Below are 13,840 nucleotides of genomic sequence, written 5' to 3' on the forward strand. Positions count from 1 at the left end.
GGAGTATTTTTTCCCACATCCATTTGACTCAACACATGAGTGTTGCTAAATGATTTATTATTTCAAATCATTCAACATAAAGTAGGCCCAGACTTGTAGCAATGAGCACTGAATGAAAACACACAAAAAGGAAATAATTACTCTGAGCAGAGAGTTTAACAGCAACACATTTGAACAAATCAGACAGTGAATAAGTCTCGCAAGATATTAAAAGATCTAGGCTATTTCAAATTTAAATGGTTTAGGCATTCACGAATCATGACTTTATAAGACAGTTTGGAACATGATTTCAGCAGGCTCGCACATTTTTATGTTGGCACATGAAAATGATGTACAACAGTAGGCTACTGGAGAAAAGTACAACAAAAACGCCTTACACAAGGGGCACAGTAAGAGCTCTTGAGAACAAAAACATATTTTGTATTTTCACTTGTTTGTAAATTCTCAGATATATTTCAATATTGCTGTTTAAGGCTGTAAAATAGCAAATCATTTTACAGCTGATCTGACATCTGGGTTATGATACTTTTTGCATTTAGTCTTTCCAATCAGCAGTGAGCAGTGCTTTTGAATGGTTGATTCAGATGTCTGTACATGTCAGCCAAATGTGCAGTTTGGACTTGTTAAGGTTCAACACTTAGAAAGCCTGCACTCATACATATGTCGTCACAAACATGCAGAGTGTCTTTGATGCAAACACTGTTGTCTTCAGGTAATTCGAATGAACTCTGGATGACCTAATTTGTAAATAAAGTCAATTAATATAAATGTAACATTAGGCTACTATTATAAAAATAATCAGGATTTGATCAGATGCCAGAGTCTCAACCCTGAGAAGTGCACACTTTGTCTGAATGGGTGCAGACGGTCCTTAACACATGATGGATGAATAGATCCTTTAGCTCTGATCACATTTTGTAACTTGCAACTTGTTAGCAAAATGAGAGAAAAAAATACTGCTCCTTCCATCTCTCTTGAAAAACCTTGCATTATTTGTCTCATTTTAGACAGCATGTTTGCTGAGCCAATGTAAGACAGCAGAAGCGTGCAACTCATCTTTATGATGTAACTCCCTGCTGAGAAGAAAGTTTAAAGTGCCACGTTCAATGAATTTATTGTATCTTTATATTGATCTTTCCCAATTACACATAGTGTACAACAATTGAGTGAAAATATGTATTAAAAATGATTTTATATGAAAATCGCATACACAATTTTTTCCCAGTTGATATTTCTCTACTTCTCAAAATGTCTCGCGGCCAGAGGAAACCTGCTTGTGGGCTGAATTCAGCCAGCAGGCCATAAGTTTGACATCCCTGCATTAGTGATCTTGGGAGCTGAAATAATGTTGTCAGAAGGATAAACCCTGCTGTTCTGTTAATTCATTCTGAATTGAATACTGCTTTTCTATCATATCAAGTTGTATCATTATCATCTGTAATGTTTGGAGAAATGAGGGTGGAAATAAGCTTGTGTAGCCTAATGGCAGCATATCAGTTAACAAACAGGCTTTAAAGGCTATAGTTTTAGCTTGAAGTAGCATATTGACAAATGTTTCCTCCAGATTGTTGATTGATTAATACATTTATTAATTTAATGTTTTCATTATAGGGAAAAGTATAAAGCAAGCAAGTAAATAGTTGGCACATGAAATCAGTTATTTCCCAGACAAAATTGTATTGCACATCCCTATGGGCTTTAAAAAAACATAAAAACTAACAAACAGCCTAAACAGGAAACAGTATCTATGAGCCAACATTAAACAGACATGACTTTATCTTATCAGTTGTTAATCAATCAGACACAGCAGGATTATTAGAAATTGTAAGATTTCCAATATGTATGAGTTAAAAAATGAAACACATCAGTTCAGCATTTGAGCTTCCCCGACTTGACACCACAATATGGATCACCAAAAGGAACACAATTTGAATTTTTGGCTTCTCTGCACTTAATAAATCCTTTGTGTAGCACTCTACATTAACCCCACACCAAAATATATCTTTAGGGTATATTTTGGACTACTTCAGTTTATACCTCTCAAGTTCAGATTATACCCCTTGTGTTTTTCATAAATAGATATTTACTTCAATGTCAAGAGTTTTTTTTCCATCATAATTTATATATTTTGGACCAAACCAGACTATATCTCTTCTGTCTGGATTATACCTCATTGTGTTTTTCATAAATACAGTCTCAAAGGAATAATACACTTGATTTAGTTTTAAGTAATAGATAAAATGTGATTACAATTTTTTTTGTAAAATTGACATTACAATCAGCTAAGTCAAAAGTTATTTGTAAATTAGGACCCCTATGAAGAATGTTCTCCTGTTGTTGAAGTAATATCTGTTGTATGTTAACCATGCCGGGAGATATTGCTTTGTTTTGTTATTATTGAGTGTCTTGTTTGTGCCTCAACATGTTATTATGGTATAGAGGTGTAAATAAATGATAATGAAATGAATAAACTGGAACATTCCAGTATGAAAGAGGCTCCTGCCCACTTTAACCCAGAGTAAAAAGTCTGGGGAGGGGTTATATTTTGGGCTGTTACACTGACTTTATTAAGCACAAGAGGGCATTTAAACATGTTTGTGATCCTTATGCTTGGATTTGACAGCAGATCAAATTGAAGTGGAATCAGTACAGAAGAATGTCAGAGCACAGTAACCAATAACTGATCTTCTTTGCTGATTTTATGTGTCCAAAAGAAAGTTACACCTTTATGCATACTAACCACCATTGTATGATAACTGCAAAATACCCAGGAATATTACCATTACCTATTTGATATTACTTTGGTAACCAACCCTCTAAATGTTTTCTGACATATAAGAGAATAATACTACATTACCTGCTGTAGTCAAGCTTATTTAAACCACTTGAAACCACATGATTGGTTGTTTTCAGGATTCAGACGATCATATATAGATATGTGAATAGTTGATTCAGGATGATTTAATGCAGTTTAAATTATTATTGCTATTGATTGACTTGTGTATATGATTGCAGCAGATGTGTCTTTTATTTGAAGTATAGAACTGTAACTTCAAGAGCAGCTTTGGTTCATTCCCTTCCTGGCATTGGTGATAAACTGTGCTGCTGAACAAGAGACAAATCAGAGAGAATTGCAATTGTTGTTGTGGCTATGAAAACATTTTTGAATATTGTGATAGTTACAGGGGAAGAGGTGCAGCTACTGAGAGAGGCCTTCAGAACAATCTATGGCCTGGATTGAGTCGGCCAGCCTGAAAAAAGATTGGATTAAGGCTGGGGAATGTGTAGCCTACATTTGTTGTTTCTTTTCTTTTATCTTTTCTTTATTATTATTTATTTACAAGTTAATAGTAGTTAGAAATTGTAGTAAAACTTCAAATCCAGAGGTAGGCGGTAATGCAAACTTTTGGTTGTCAATCGCCTTTAAAACCAACGAGAAGAGCAGCTCTGACGTAGGGTTTCGCGAGATCGCAGAGCTTCAGCAGCGAGATGTAAATACGGAAGTGGCAGGACGGACACATTTTCACGTGTCAAACTTTGGCACTTTTTGGGGCAATTTTACAATTTGGTCAAGAGTAAAAGTCTTACTTTCAGTCCAAAGGGGAGGTGGTAAGCCTAATGCAAACTTCGCATCTCAAACCGGAAAGACGAAGTAGGCTATTGACACGGACGACTGACCGAGGTGTGTACTTTATGTCACGTGAAGGGAACACAAAAACGATGCATTCTGGGCTACCTGCATTTCTTGTGCCACTTTTTAACAGCAGGGATGTGACTCTTCCGGATAAATCGAAGAGGCGACCCTCGTAAATCATGGATAAAGAAAAGGGCTAAAATTATGTTTTGTGAAATAAAAAGAACCACAAACGTAACTGTTAATACCTATGATAGCCTACTTTTCATTTCCTAGTATCATGCTGAGTTTAGTGTTGAACACACACACACACACACACACACACACACACACACACACACACACACACACACACACACACACACACACACACACACACACACACACACACACACACACACACACACACACACACACACACAAAGGTCTACATAGACGAAGCCTACTTATTTCAGCCCACAGCTCTAGAAATTCTGCAGTGGTGAAATAGGCTGTTGCCGAAACAGAGTTTTGTAAATATAGTAAAATATAAATATTAACACATTTCTCATTGAAAGTGTTTTAAAGCACTCATCATGATGACATAATCATCCATCTGAAGAAAACTAGGATTTACTTAACAGAACACCTTGGTGGGAGGCTAGTTTGATTGAAATAAATGGGACAAAGTTTACAGTTTTCTTTTTAAAAACAAAATACATTTTTACCTCTCCATGAGCTCATGCACTGAACTCCAACGACTTGAGTTGTACGGACATTATTCTGTCTATTTCGAAACCAGTCAATCACCATAGTTAATGGGAGTTTCTTAGGTGTAGCTGTAATGACAAAAGTGAAGGAACTAATAATAAACGTGTCTCAGGAAAGGCTGTACATATGACAAGTAACCATGACAAAATGTCTATGTAAAATGTTCCTTTTAGTTTGCTTTCTAATTTTTCCTCATTTAATCTTGCGATTATTGTGATTACATAAGTTAAATGTGAAGAGTTAGGAAGCTGTGGAAGTACAATCTTTGCTCAATTTCAACAACTATCCCCAAGTCTTAAAGATTTAATAGAATCTACTTTAACAAATTACACCAATATTTTATTTCCCTACACTGTAGTCATCTGCCAAGAATAAACACTAAGCTGTTTACAACAATGTGCCACTTGCCTATTCTGCTAGATAATTAATCACAGTCACTGTTAGCTGAATGGTTTTTTGATTTATCAACAAAAAAAGTGGCTAAAATAGCTAAAAGTTGACTGAAAGCTGTTTATAAAACTACCTTATCTTGATTACTCAACCACTATAATAATTTAACCAGTATACAGCACCCTGTTATATCTGTTACGACCTGTAGATGACAAGAAGTATTTGCTGTTTTCATGTTTTTCTGTGCTTATAACTTAGGCCAGTTTGACAGAATATATTGACAATAAGGCACAACAAATAAAAACAACAATCAAGACCAAGTTAAGCAAATGTATTTTGGTATTTAAAAAAAAAAAGAAAGTTGCTTCCATTTCCTGCATTCTCGCTTGTTTACACCAGAGGGAGTCAGTGAGCCATTCTTCTTTAATGAGGACTTGCACTTGAATAATGCATTTGTTTCAACTGGACAGAGAGAAAAACCAACAGTGTCTGTGTTAAAGTGCTCAGGACAGAAGAAAGCCTCCATTCACTATTGAAGGGCGACACCATGAAAGTGAAATAGCTAAATATGTTTTCTGACATAAGAGAATAATACTACATTACCTGCTGTAGTCAAGCTTATTTAAACCACTTAAAAAGAAAAAAAAAAACTATTACCAGACTTTACCTTTTAAAGGGTTCATTTAACTGATTTTCACACAACTACTCATACAAAACAGAATTGCAAGATGATCATGATTGGTTGTTTTCAGGATTCAGATGATCATATATAGATATGTGAATAGTTGATTCAGGATGATTTAATGCAGTTTAAATTATTATTGCTATTGATTGACTTGTGTATATGATTGCAGCAGATGTGTCTTTTATTTGAAGTATAGAACTGTAACTTCAAGAGCAGCTTTGGTTCATTCCCTTCCTGGCATTGGTGATAAACTGTGCTGCTGAACAAGAGACAAATCAGAGAGAATTGAAATTGTTGTTGTGGCTATGAAAACATTTTTGAACATTGTGGGAGTTACAGGGGAAGAGGTGCAGCTACTGAAGGGCGACACCATGAAAGTGAAATAGCTCAGTAATCCATGCTTGACACTTTGACCCTGAACATTGATCTCTTATCACTGGTCTGTGCAGTGTTTCCATGCTATGTTAGGCCACATGTCTGTACTGACATATTCATGGCAAATACATAAAACACACACAAACACACAAATCCATCCCTTTCTTCAACCGTAGAAAACACACAATCATGGGTCCACACATGCATGCAGAGATGTGATCACATGAGTGCGTACAGAGTGGTGATAATCGCTCTCCTCAGGCCATGTCTTTGAGGTCATCTTTAAGGGACAAACCATCAGTGGGCAGATGTTACCAGCAAAAGGAAGACTTTCATCTCCTCTTTGAAATGTGTGTGTCCAATGTGATAATGGCTCAAGGACACACTTTGCACACACTGAAAGGCAAGATACAAGAAGGAAGGAAATGTATCCTTGAACTGTCTGTTTCTTAGTGACCCCGTCTTTCTGGACAGCATGCACAGCGGCTAATGGCGTGTCCCTTTGGATCCACCTATGTCAACCATATACAAGTGTCATGTGACTTTCAGGGTTATTATTTGCTTCTTTTGAGTCCTTGCTGCTCTTAAAGAGATTTCCATACCGAACAAACCCACATTGGAAAAAGTAACATGAAATATCTTTTGATGAGGTTTCACAGCAAGAAATCACTTTTGGCTTCCAATCTTTGAAACTGAAACATGTAAACTAACAACTTTAGAGCCCCGGGACTGATTATGAAGCCCCTTGTTGTCCAGTTGGACTTATTGGGAAAAGAGGGGTGGGGAGGGTTTTTTTTTTGTAGGGGATTAGGGAACAAAAGGATCCTTCTCTGTCATCAAAGAGGATCTACTCTAACTCATCCCCTGCTCAGTGGCGACAGCTTTTTATTTTTGGGGAGTGGGAGTGACGGCTGGAGGGAGACGGGAGAGGGAGGGTAGAGGGGAGCGATAGGAGAGTTTGATGGTAAAGAGGATGCAGATTTCAAAGTAATCTTTAACTTTAAGCCCTGCAGTCCCTGTGAAACGAAGCCCCCTTGCTCCAGACACAGCATTGCCTGTGGCTCCCGGTGTAAGCCCGGCCAGCCCTCCCTTTATTTCTCCAGCTTTTGTCCTGCTGGCATTTAAGTGGCATTACTCAGCGACGTGATGACCAAATGAAGGGGTCCCTTTGAGAGGCCTGAAAGAAACTGAATTTAACTCCTGAGACCAATGTTGCCTCTTAAAACAACACTTAGTGGATATAAATACCCACTGTGTTTTTGGATTCAGCAGATAACTTAACTAAACTGAGAGGTCATGTACTTCTCTTAACCTTGTGAATTCATATCACTGTTTATTTGTATTAATTCTTAAATATTGGAAATAATTAAATGAATAAAATATATTTGGGGTTTAATTTTCTTTGAAAGAATCAGAGACATTGAAGTAAGCGCTCTTTTATCGCACACATCCTTGTAGCCTAAGATTTGCATGCGGGCCAATTTATTATTCAACTTTATATCAAGCAGTTTGCATGATTTAGTAAAGCTAATCTAAGCCAAATCCATGTTTGAAGACCTCTAGGAGGTCATTTACACCTCCATTGTCTCATTACTTTACAACAGTACTTATTTTGGCCCCCTACCCAAAAGTTATTCCTCTCATCTTGTGAAGACTCATGTCCCCTCAGGGTCCCCTGCTGACCTGGTCCACCACAGGGAGCTAGTGTAATACCACAGAGGTGGAAATGGGGTAAGCAGGTCATTGTCCCACCTGTCATTGGCACAATAGATCATTTTATTGGAAATCCTGATGACCTATAAGATACTGTAAGGATAAATCAGTCACATCATTTTTAAGATCTGTTGAAATCTTTATGATTTTAGGCCTACTGCACTGTGTCAGCAAGTTACATGGTGTCCTCTTCACATTATCATAGTTGTTCCATAATGCATACAATTCAAATTAGTTCCTTCAAAGGCTCAAAAATAAATGTAATATTGTTGCATACAAACAATGGGAGACATCATGGCTCCACAAGTACTACAACCTTACCATTAACTTAGGCTGCACCTATTTGGTATTGTTGATGTAGGCCTACCTACGTTGAAACGTTCACACAGGTAGGCCTATTGCTAATAAAAGTAATAGTTTTGAAGTTAAGAATCTCAGTAAAACATGACTTAGTCCGGGAACACGCTTTCCACACCACCAGGACTTGCTTAGCTAGCTAAAATCTAGACCGAGCTATGACAATTTACATGATTTACACCTGTGGTTTGGCATGCAATCATATTCACGAGACAAGTCGGATTCTGATTTCAAAAAGTGCATTAAAAGGGTAAAAACTGTGAAGGCTAAAATTCGTCCTTCCACGTTCAGGTCGCCCGAGCAGAGGGTCACGTGTTTACAGTCAATGGTCACGTCAGATCAAAAGGTGAGGTCACTGAAACTGCTCACGTGTGTTTCGGGCCTGTAGCCTACTACAATATGCAAACTAACCACGCGAGAAGGAGCGAATACAGCGCGAGGACACCTGCAAAAAAAATCAAATAAAATCAAATAAATAAACTTGGCTCACGGTCGACATCCTGTGGTCGGAGTTAAACGGGCTATTACGTCAAAACACTTGTTGCGTTACTGGGACACGACACGGCTGCATCATTAACAGAGCTCAATCCCGAAATGAACCGATAAAGATAAATAATAAATCACTTTAATGTGTATACGATGGGTGTATTGGGCCTGTGTAAGCCTTTCATTAGCGTTTAGCGCCTATAGTGACAATGAAGAGAGAACCATGTTTTTTTTGTTTCAGCACCACAGGCAGTGGACAGCTCCGAGCAGCAGACACCTTCAGCAGCTATTTAGCACCGGTTGTTTTCATTGTTGACACACGGAATACCACTAAATATCATCTTAATTAATATATAAATATATACACATTATATTTAAATAAAATCAATTACAATTATAGTATTACTAGAATAATACAATAGAGTTAACTGTTTGTTTAATCAGGTGACAATCAGTTACAAAACAACTCAAAATAGCCTTTATAAACATATTTAAACACGTCTTCTCCCCAAAATGGATCATTTTGGTTCTGCAATATTCTCCTTTTATAGAAACTTGTTTAAGTCAAATTCAAAACTACAAATTTCAAATACAAGTAGGCCTAAGTAAACATTTTGGATTTTGGTAATTAGTAAATTAGATTTTTTTTTTTCCACTTATCAAGGCAAGCCCGAGCTAAGGCTGCATGTGAATTTTATAAAATCACTCGAAAAATGTATAATGTTATGTTGTCACTTCTTCACACAAGAAAGCACATTAGGGTGAGTTCTATATGAATATTTTAAAATATATATATATATATAACAGGTTAGAGCGTTTCATAGCATCAGACAGACAGGCGGTATGAACAATATTTTCTCCATAAAATAAACATACATATGCCCTCTTGTGGCAGAACTTCGGAGTGCATGTTGGTTCTGTGATATAAAATTTTCTATTATTGTTCAATTTGGACCAGATAACTGAAATATAAATGTACACGTGCTATGAGTTAGTGTTAACAACAACAATATTACAGTTATTACAGTTAAATGCTAGAAAGTACACGTATAACATTTTAGAGAACATGTTATCATGGAATTCATTATCTTTGTTGTTTAATTGTACAAATCTGTACATTTTTGAAGACAAAATCACTGGTAACCAATCGGCTTTAAATTTGAATAACTGGTTATGGAAAGGAAAAATAAAGTCCAGTGGCAAATGTTTTTAATATTACTTTACTTTTTACTTCTTCTTTTTTTTTTTTTTTTTACAACAATTTTTTAAAGATGTTTATAATCAGTATTTAATGCTATGGTTCAGTCTGTCAGGACATATCTGACATGTTGTATTGTGTTTATCTACATATAATATGTTAACCTTGAAAATATGTACTTGACTAATGGAAAACATTTGTAGCAAAGCACAGGATCTGTCATGCTCATTTGAAGGTTTCACACAAGCACGTGAACACCCTTACATACTGCAGAAGACTTTTCTTACAGATCTGCAGATAATTATTTCTCAGTCGCAAACCCACTTTTAGAAAATATGTTTTTTTTACATTATATGTAAAACAATCTTTCATATCTGTAATATATATTAGTGCTTTTTAACCAAGTTTATTTTGGGAAGTAGAAAAACATCTTCAAGGTGCTTTTATATCATTAAATAACATGTCCCCCCTCCCCTCACACACACACACACACACACACACACACACTATCACTATCACTATCACTAACTGAAGTAAAAGGTATAATATGTTGTAGGAATGATAAGAATCTCACAGGAGTTAAGACACTGCACGTTCATCACGGGATCATAACCTCTTGGCTTCCTGTTTTCAGGCCTCATTAGAAAAGTCTGGAGGGGACCCTGCATGCCCACGAGCTGTATGGTTAACAAATGCCCCACTTCTCTTTTTCTTTTCTCTCACTCACCTGGGTGCACCTTTCCGCTCTTTGTTATGATAACCACACTCGGTTTGAGCTCCCACTGAAGTGTTGTGGTTCACATGTATTTGATAAGATCAATCACATCAGAAAAAACAGACCCTCTTTTGGAGGCAGCTTGTAACAGTAACATCACAGAGCCACTAATCACAGAGCTGATTTCCTTATTTTGCAGATGCAATGTTTTTTGAGATGCTTATCTAAACACTGGCCGGGCCATTCTTCTAACCTGTTTCCCTGTTTCTACCATTCCAAACACTGTCCTCTTTACCTTCTTTGTGATGCAAAGCTCCTTTAAATCACCGTCAATGCACTGCTGCAGGTTAATGAAGAGTAAACATAAAAAATACCTAATGATACACATGATTATAAACAGGAAACAGTCAGTTATTTGCTCATTCATGATTAAATACACACACAAAAAAAAGAAACAGAATTGGTCTTGTATGACATTTGAACCAGAATAACACTTTGAAACTTGTTTTATTTCCATGAATCACTCAGCATACGGCTATAAAAACCACGTATTGACCTCCCCTTTATGTAGGGAACGTTGTCTGCACTACATGTGGCGTAGAAATAGTGCACTACTTCCAAATCTGTGTTTAGAATATTACAGAGAGAGACTCTGGAAGTAGTGATCAAACCCTCCAACTCAAACCTTCAACTGTAATTAGTGGGCAACTTTGGTAGAAAGAAACTGATATTATGGCACACTATTCTGAAATTCCCTCACAGTGTTGGCATGTTTCTCTGGAGACTATTAAAGTGAGGCACATACTGTTTTTCAGCGCACTGTTTTGAAGCACACTAAAACCTCAATAAGCCATATATGCATAAAGCGAATGTATGTTAAAACTTAAAGTATCATTCTGCCAAGCTAGAGTTGTGCTTTTCTTCTGCTACAGTTACATACAGCGTCTCTTACAGCAAAGAATGCATGACGGACTATCTTAATTTTGAGTTGAAGCTTGTTAGTTCAGCAGTTTACATCCTATAGCTTATGTTCAAATAATCACTGTTTAATGTTAATCATGAGACTTTTTTCCCCACTGGCCTAGACATGATTTTACAGTGTATAGGATCTAAGCGATATAGGCCCACAGGCAAGATCAAACTGCATATCTTTGCTCTCAAACTGACTTTATCTTAAGCGAATGCAGAGCTAATTACTCTGTTTCTTTTCTTAATGTGTAAGGTTTCTAAAATATTGGAACAAAAGCCGCTGGCTCGTTCTGTGAGTATTGCTTGTACATACAACACACTTTTTTTTTCTGCTGCCATTTCGGTCTTTATCTTGATGTATTTTGTCCACCACCACCACCACCAGCACCAGCAGCAGCAGCAGCAGCACAGCACATTTCTGACTCAGCTTACCCCACTAATTGATTTGACATGCTAGATCCAATATCCTTTTCATGATAGTCAAACTTTACTATGATAACTTTCTTTCCCCCCTCCATTCCTTCTTTTATGGAGGTATAATGTTTCCACATGATCTGTCTCTCCTTTTTTCTGCATGAAGTCTTATAGGAGAAATAAAAAATAATTCGGCCACATGCTGAGGGATACTGAAATGAAAGGGAGGGGGAAAAGGACACTTCTGCAATAAAGTTGGGTAAAGGTATTTCACCATTTTCATGGTTTTGCTAAAAAAAAAAGTGTGACTTGAAAACTTTGTAATTCACATTCTTCAAAAGATTTTCTATTTATTTCTCTACATGATGTTCTGACGCTCCTGTTCTGATCCCTGTTATCTTAAGCCAATCATTTAAAAGTTTTAATACATGTAAATGATTGATTGCACACTCTGATGATGTATCATTGTGTCTATGGAGTGGATGACCATGCCTGTCAATACAAAACAGGTTGTTTGTAAGTTTCCAAACAGAGAAGGTCAGAAAGGTCCTATTCCTGTGGGGAAAAGCAAAAATGCATCGGTCTATTAAACACGCCTAATTATCATCATTATCACAACTCTACAAGCTCCATAGAAGTCAAATGATCCCTCATGTGCTTCTATGTGTTAATAATCTGCCATTTGCACGGCTATGTTACACTGCCGTGTGGCAACACCACATGTCCGTAGAGCAGCCATTGTTATATTTGCGCAACTTTTAGATGACGGTGAAGAGCTTGTGCGTGGGCTGTGAAGGGTTGCAACTCGTGGAAAAAAGAAAACAGATCCCCATCGCCGCGGAGAGAAGCCCCCCCACCTTCATGATCACCATACTTGTGCCTAGACTGTCAGCTGGATACAATCTTCTTCAAAATATCTCCAATGCACCGAAAGTGTGCCATCAATGTTTAAAAAGCATACAGTCAAATGTATTTTTTGAATCAATAGCCGAGTATAAGGAAAACCAAGGAACCACAGTGTCAGACTATTTATGGATACATACGCAGTGACACGCACCACACACGAGAAAGTTTTCTTTACTCAATCATTTACAGCGTAGGTGACACTGACAGAGCATGAACCCAACGATGCACTATTTACTTCATATGTTATTACAATATTAATTTACAATAATAATAACAATAGACACAATAGCCTACTAATAATAATCGTCATCGTCATAGCCATAATAATAATCAGAATCACAAAAATACAATTGTGAACGTGCTTCAGTTTTGCTGCATTTAAACTTTTGCGCAGGAACACCTGAGAGTCTCTCCACAGCAATAATGCCAGCTCAGTAAACTAACATAAACATGCTCCCTGTTTTCTCTGCTTTTCACCTTTTCACCAACAATCTCGCTGTGTTGAATACCGATCAGTTTGTTTGGGCTTTCTTTGCATGTCGTCTATTTCATCACTTAAAACATTTCCAGTTATTTGTGGAGCCTTTAAAAAAAAAAATAAATAAGACTGGCAAAAACAAAAGTTTTTAATCATTCCGATTATTAGGCTACGTTTGAATTATTAGCTGGAATCAATTTATTAAAGTAGGACGAACGAGAGGGAGTGTGTATTTGTGTGTGTTTACACCTGATATCTCATAGACCTAAATGCATTTATGATGTAAAGGCTAACAGCATATCAGACAACTTGTTTACACAAGTTCAAACTTTTTAATTATTTGTATCTCATAAAGCATGATCAACCTGCATTCTCCTCTTAAATGATGAAGTTCTGTTTAAAAGTAACTCTCATTTACAATCCCTTCAACCCTCGAAGCCTCTTCATTTATCAGAAAATTAAGAGTAAAATACTTTTTTCTGCAGAAAAGGGAAAACGCTCCTCAGTAAGTTACGCATGCAGGCGTGTAGGCCTGTCGGTGTTTGAATTGCTTTATTTATTAAAGTTTTAGAATCGCTGAAGTTTCTTGCGCGTTAGCAGAGGCGTTTGACACGACGAGCTGACCTCGTGAGGTCAACCCAGACTGAGTAGAGCTCGTGCTGTCCAATCACAGAGCTCCTCCGGACCCTGAACGTCCGGGTCTCTGACCAATCAGGAGGCTCAGTGCGGAGACAGAGGGGGACATCGAGCACAGATAAAGTGTTTGACTT

This window comes from Labrus bergylta, chromosome 4, assembly GCF_963930695.1.
Source record: "Labrus bergylta chromosome 4, fLabBer1.1, whole genome shotgun sequence".
Lineage (NCBI taxonomy): Eukaryota > Metazoa > Chordata > Actinopteri > Labriformes > Labridae > Labrus > Labrus bergylta.